This window comes from Oxyura jamaicensis, chromosome 1, assembly GCF_011077185.1.
Source record: "Oxyura jamaicensis isolate SHBP4307 breed ruddy duck chromosome 1, BPBGC_Ojam_1.0, whole genome shotgun sequence".
Lineage (NCBI taxonomy): Eukaryota > Metazoa > Chordata > Aves > Anseriformes > Anatidae > Oxyura > Oxyura jamaicensis.
The window spans coordinates 78,810,291-78,817,931 of record NC_048893.1 but is presented as its reverse complement, the minus strand read 5'-3'; positions in this window follow the sequence as shown (position 1 = coordinate 78,817,931).

Genomic DNA, 7,641 nt, shown 5'->3' with positions numbered 1-7,641 from the left:
ATCACTGCTTGGACAGTAAATCTATTTTTTCTCCAACCATTCAGAGTATCTGCCCATAAAGCAGGCAGAGCCAGTCCTTCCTCCCTTACGTGCTATTGTTCTGACTTTTATTGTCCAGTAGGGACAAGAAAAAAAAAAATGCAAATATAAATTCCACAAACATTTGGTGTGAGGCAGAAAACTTGAGAAAGTAATTTTGTTGGCAACTGATGCAAAAAGAAGACAGGGTTGAGCTCAAAGGATCAAAAAAAATGAACAAACTGGATGGGGCCTCCAAGCAGCACTCCTCTAACATTGACCCTTCCCAAGACATCCCGGGAGTCAATAGGTACTGCCTGATGGTGCTCCTTTGCCACTGGATGGGAAGGGACATGGGAGCAAAGTGGGCACCACAGATTCCCAGTTACCCTCCTGGCAGGTTTCCTACTTCGGATATTTGGGGTGGACAGAAGAAGATGTAGGAAGGTGCTTTTACCTGGTTGAACTTCAGATAGGAAGTCTGTAAATAAAAATAGAAGATCGTAACACAATGCACTTGGTGTTCACACGTGCCAGGATCTCCTGCCTCTGAATAGACACGTCAAGGGTCTATTTTTCAGCTCCTGTCAAGTAACAGCCATGAAGTTAGATCTGAGTAGAAACAAGTCTACCAAGATTCCTCTCCTCATAAAAAGTCTTGCCACAGTGCGTTTGGGTGGGGTAGGTAAGTAAGGAAATGAAGTGCATGAAACGTGAGCACAAAAAGATGTTTCTGGGCTGCGGTTTCATATCAGATTGGTGTTGTTCAGCTGCACATGAGGGGCTGAGGAAGTTGGCAAAACAGAGGGTTTGAAAAGAGCTGCTGTGCAGCAAGCTTCCTTAAGATAGGAGTGTATGGTAGATGTCAGTGAAGTCTTTGCCTCTCAGAGCCAACACTGGGGTCTGTGGTAAGTGGCTAGTCTGTGTGGTAGTTGGGTGACCTGAAGCTTGCTCAGTTCTGCTGAGTGTAGAATAGGTGGTCCCTATTCTAGGTGACATCCATTAGAAACACCTTCCAGTGCCAGAATGGAACTTTCAGTATGTGTAAATGAAGGTGGGGTATGAATAACTGGCAGATGGCCAGGAGACTTCCTCCCATCACTTCACCACAACATCACAGTTTGGTTGCCCAGATGGCCTGGAGGCAGTTGAGAAACTTCCTATGCTTCCTATAAAGTTTTGCAGATTCAGACTGAAGAAAAAAAAAAAAAGGCCTGAAGAACACAATACAGCTAGCAGGAAATCTGGTAAGTAACATCTTGGCTACCAAGGGATTTTTCTGAAAAAAAAAAAAAAGCTCTTAAAAGGAGTGAGAAGTAGGCCCCTTAAAAATGAGGACTGTAAGCTCGTGAGATGTCCCTGAATGGATTCTGACCTTCTTAGGAAGCTTTTATCAAAAATAAATAGCATACTTAAAATCTATACATGAAGAAGATAGTTGGCATGCTGAAGAGATGGGGATCTGTTGAAGTGTTCATAAAGGTTTGATGAGTATGGCTTACTTGGACCTTTGTGGTTATCTCCCAGTATTGTGCAAATAGGGTTGAAAGACTGTACTGCTTCTAGTGGGTCAGAATAAATCACTAAGCTTTCACAGAATGTTTTCATAGGGTTTATTTTCTCTGAAATATGCCCTAATAAAGAGGAGTTGGGACACAGGACAGGTGAGTTTTATGGTTTTCTGTATCCTGATACTTTAAACACCTACTTATGCTCAGAAAACACGTTGTCTCTAATCTTGATAGAATACTCAGTAGGTATCTGGATACCTACTAGAAGTTGGGCTTCTTGTACTGCTGTAAAACCGAAAACACTGAGCTGTGTCAGAAAACAACCCTCCACTCTCCATAAAGGAAAATATTCAATGTCTCTAGCATTTGGGACTTCTTGGTCACTACATTTCCCTCTTGCTCACTCACTTGGCAAACTCTTCTTGGAAGCTTGGACACATGCCTTTTTCCCTGGATACATGCATGTTAGTATATACTCAACTAACATGTGCCAGTTTGGAGACAGAGCAATGTGCTTTGAATCTGCCTTTCTTATTTTTCTGATTTTAGCCCCTAAAGCAGCAAAGAAATACAAAACTGCAGAGCTGTAGTTTGAAGTGGTAAGGCTTGTTATTAGGAAACATTGTACAATTTACAGATTCTAAAGTTTATTCCAAGATTTTCTCCTTCCTTTTGAGGTGAACAATGGCCTAGATTTTTCTCTTGTAACTGCAGGGCAATTACAAGGTTTTTAAATAGCTACCACTGAGAGCTGGGTGAGACTACATGGATCCATCTCATGATTTGTACTGTCTCTGTGCAAGGTAAGCATGCTTATAGACTCACATGCAATGACTTAGTATTTTTTAAATCTTATTCCATTAGTTATTTTTCTACTAAACTCAAATAATGGCATCAAGGTGTATCAACCCCCAGGTAAGGCCAAAACACCATGAAGATATCAACCCACAGGTAAAACCAAGATATCCAATAGATTAATATTTTTTAAGCTTTCATCAATAGGTATTTTTTTTAAGTATGCCTGGATTTCCTTTGTTAACCAGGTTTGATTTACTTTAAGGGTAAAGGCCCTGGAATGTGGCTTACTTTTGACATTCAGAGGCTCCTTGTCTGAGAAAAGTCACAACTTGTGACTTAATGTGTTGTACAGTTTCACAGATGATGTTTCATAGTGGGCCTATTCCCACTCTAACTAGAGGGTCATCCAATTTAACTGGGATGATATGTTGATAAACAATTATATTCATACAGTCTTGATGGCCAGTAACATCTGGAAGTATATTGGTATGTATCAGCTTTTGCTTGTTGATCTGCTTTTCCTTTCACACGTAGTTCACCATTTAAAGGCAGAGGAGAGGTGAATCTTACCTTCAGGGTACGGCAGGTAACTGCCCCTTGGTGTTGGCTCCTTAGACATAGACAAAGCATTCTGATCTTCCCTTTATGTTTTCCAACATCCCAATCACTGCAGGGAGCAGAAAGGTGATTTGGCATGCATTGGTCTGTTTTGTTGTTGCTGTTGTTTTTGTCTTGAGGGATGGGAAACAAAGATGAGTGGATCTGTGGTTGTGGCCTCTGTACTATCTCAGCTCACAATCATGGAGAAACCCTTGTTGTGGTAGGAAGTGCAGATTCACACTAGGATCAGTTACACAGGAAATAAAATATCGGGTATATAGGGAAGGGAGAGATGATACTACATAAAAACTTATAAGAAATGCAAGGCTGGAGAGGTAAGAGGACAGAAGCTAGAACAGTCAACACAGTCTGCTCAGAGAGAGGACTAAATGGCAGTTACACACTGACATGGGTAGGATCATCTGACCACCTTCTTTGTTCTGGAGACGGTGTTGGGCTAGCCTTGCCAGAACTAGCAGGAAGTTGATGCAGAGTTCCAGTGACATTATGAGGGTGTGGATGGGCTGGTCTATGTAAGGGAAGGCATGGATACCCATGGGGATCTGGGTGGCTTTCTAGAGGTACAAGGCGGGAATATATTTGTCTTTGAGTTTTATCAGACAAGACTGCCAGCTGGAAGAAATAGGGATGAAAGGGTTGTGAGTTTGGCTAAGTGAAGAAAAGAAGCAGTGCTATCTCACCTAGTTGGGCCTCTAATACAAGCTGCAGGAATCCTGTTTGTAATGAGTAGACAAAACAACTACCTCTTCCTTCTCAGAAATCTACTTGCATTTTTCCAAAAGTGAGTGTTGTGGAAACTGACACCCAAGCCACATCTTGCGGGAAGGAAGCTTTATCTGGAGCTCTCAAACTCTCTTCTTGACTCACACCAACAGCCCTATATAGGAGGATGGATCAACAAGTCCTTTATCATCTTAGAAACTCATCCTAAAAGAGTTGAGGTAGGTGAAAAGTGCTTGCAGCAAACTGACTGTCCAGACACTCTGTGACTCCCACATGTAAGCCATGTTTTATAAGAAGCCATTATTAGGTACAGTTGTGGACACTTTGATTCTCATATCCAGTAATGATGGTCAGCAAGTTTTCATAATAGTTACAGAACTGGAATGCCTATTAAACCTAGCTTTCCTCTCATTTCCTGTATGACATGGAAGTACTGCCTTCTGGCTAGAGGACTCACCAATCTACTCACATATCCTCTTAAGAGTAGTCTTGGAGACACTGCAAGCTCCCACAACCTGGAACCAGAGCCAAACTCAGTAGGTGGAATAATGCTGTTGTTTTTGCCACTACAGCAGAGTGTGGAGTACAACAGTTCTTTGAGGAGGTGGAAAAATCACAGATACTTAGTCTGCATCAAGCTCCATGCCATTACTGTAGTATGTAACAGGATCTAGCTATTACCGGACTAGCTTTGGTGCATGTGAGCTACAATCATAGCAGTGAACACAGCATAGGCCTAGCCCTCTTATTCCAGGTTTACTGGGACATGTCACGTCAACCTGTTTTCAGAGCAGGAAGACAGCCTTGGAGGTCAGTCTGAATTAGATTTCTGTCACCCCTTGCATTCTCCATGGATTAACTCTTGGTAAATGAGGCTGAACACCATTACAAACTGCCACATTCCCTAAAAGTGTATATGAAAACTCCGGACTTCCCCATCACAAGAGAAAGGGTTTTCCATTTGAGGTATCTTAAGTTGATTGCAGACTGCAGTGAATACTTGCAGACTGAAGTGATTAAATGAGTATGGGTAAGGGAAAGAAGGCAAATACCGATACATAGGTTAGATGCCCATTTGCATGTTTGTACTGTATGATTCTGTACAGTACAGTATGCAGGCTCATCCTTATGCAAAGCATAAGTACTGTTTACTTGCCTTTATATAACGTTCCTTTGCGACCACTGTCTCTCTAGTAGATTTAAAATCCGTGAACCAGGAGGTGCACTTCTCCTCTAGGGCCACTAAGTGTCACCATCACTCCATAGTTTGCTCTGCAAGATGACGTTGCTTCAGCAAAATTCCTGTGCTGAAATAGGTTGGGATGTTGTAGCTTGCTGAGAAGCTCGGGGTGGGGAAGGTCGGCACCTAAAATGTGAGAAAGCGATGCTACCGATGGAATGAATCCTAGATTATATTTAGGCCTAGTGCTAGACACGTTTCCAGCCAGTTCTTACCAGCCAGTTTCATGAAGTGTAGCGCGAGCCTCAATGAGAATAATTTAAAGATGGAACAAATGCTTTATGAAGAAAGGTTAAGATTCTATCATGTGATGAGCAGAATTTGATGAGCAGGTGGGGGATCGAGATTTACAAAAATAATGAAGGCAGTGGATAAAATTAATAGAAAGCTGTTCTTCAGAAAATAATAATAATAACAATAATAATAATAAACTTCTTTCTTCAGTTCTATCAATGATAGAACTGGGGGCATATGCTAAAACTGGTAGGTGCTCAGTTTAAAACAAATTACTTTACACTATAAGAACATGCAGCCATGGGAGTTGTAGGAGCAGACAATATTGGCAGGTTCACAAAGCATGTAGACAAACTAATGGAAAACCAAACTATAAAGACACCAAAGGGAACAGGTAGTGATGTATTCTCTAAGATCCCTACTATCATGCTTAGTTGTAGGAATAGAACAAAGAGAATGGACTGTAGATATTGGCCAGGTGCACTTGCCATCCCTAAAAAGTATTAAGTGTAGCTGAATCTGGTGGATTGGAAGATCCAGAGACTTCCTTCCTTCCTTGGCCAATAAATGGGAGCATCATTTGAATTCCCACCAGTAGCAGAGTGGTGTGCAAATTCACAACAGGCACACACACACGAAGTTTAATACAAACAGGAGACAGTACTTTAAAGACACTCATATAAACAGAGCATGAATATAGCCTGATCTTGTTTCTAAGGATCAGTGGTCAGAGAAGCTTTCCTTCATAGACCTCTCTTGGGCTTTTGGCTCTCAAACAATTCACCCTACTTGTGGGCTTAAAGACTTGTAAGTTTATTAGTGTGTCACACACATGCACACAACAGAGCAGAATCACACAGGCAATAACTGAAATAGTTTATTAAGACTATAGTACAGGCTGGTGATCAGGTGCAAAACCTGTTCAGACCAGTGCACTGACCAGAAGATTCTTACATAATTAGCAGCTTAGTTTACACCTCTCTTCATTTTGTCATGTCTGTTCATCTCTGAAACATCTTGTTCCCCCCATTTCCCTGCCTGTGATTATTACCCCAAACATACCAGTGCTATAGTCCTGCAAATCATCAAATTATCTTGTTCAGTTGCAAAACCCCTCTCCCCAAAGCATCCCATGGTATGTCCTAATGCCTCTTTATTGCAGGAGTTACCCTTTGTTTGCACAGATTCCAGAAAGAGTTTCTTCCCTTGAATCACCACCTTTAATGGGTTTTGCAACAGGGACAAATGGCTTAGCCCTTGAGGCTTTTAGGAGTGGTTGATTCACACGGATTAAGTTGGCTGAGTTCCCCGCCTTGTCATTCATTGTTCCTTTGATCACTATCTGACCTTTATTTAAAAAAATAAAATAAATCAGTCAGATACTTTTCGATCTGAATGAAAAAAGAACCCCAAGCATTTGGAGGAAGAAGCCTAAGCACCTTCCTGTATGCTGTGTTTTTCAGTTTTTCAGGCAGCAGCAAATGTCATTTTGTTTTGGATTGACTTTTATCCTAAATCACTGGATCTCCTGTGAAATGATAGTCCAGCACTTGGACTACTGAATCAGATGCAGTGTTCTTGCAACACGAGGCTCAAACTCGTCATTTATGGGATTTATTATGCTCCTTGTACATGCAGGTGAAGTATGGCTCCTTTCTGCTTTTATTTCGTTTCTTCCCCCTCTACCTGGGTGCACGGCCAGTCATCCTTAGAGGAGACTCAGCAGCTCCGGTCAAGATGAGCCACTAGCCTGAAACAATAGGGGATTTCTCATGATGTTAGAAACAACCACTCGTACAACGCTGCTGTTACAAATGAGTAACAGCTTACCCTAGCCGACCACCTCCCTAGGACAGGTAATGGACAGGACCGATGTTCCTCGTCAGTAATGAAGAGAAGCAAGGCTATAAAGTGCAGCGCAGCTTCTCTCTTCATGACTGAGTGTGGTCGTTGAACTCTGGCACTTGTTTTCTTTACACTCCCTTCACGTGGGTTTCCACCGTGGACATGTTATCCGGGCAGCAGAGGGGTGGCATGGCCGTCCCTGAGGGTGTTCAAGGAGAGGCTGGACGTGGTGCTCAGGGACATGGCACTTAGGGACATGGGTTAGTGGGTGACGTTGGTGGCAGGGGGATGGTTGGAGCAGATGATCTTGGAGGGCTTTTCCAGCTTTAATGATAGTGTGATTCTAACCATGCCAGGCACAGGTATTGCTGCTGTGCCGTTTGCCCATCAGCACTTCCCAGGCGGTAACACCAACGTTCCTCCGCCGACACAGCACCACCAGCCCCCAGCACGGCCGAGCCTGCGCAGCCCCGAGCCGCGCCGAGGCCTCAGGCCTCGAGCCCCCGGCCCCGCCAGGCCGCGGCCGCCGTCACCATGGCAACCGCAAGCGGCGCCGGGGGCAGGCATCACGTGCCCGGAAGCGCCCCGAAGGGCGGAAGTGACGGAGCGGGGGGGAACCCCCAAAGACCAAAATCTAAAAAAAAAAAAAAA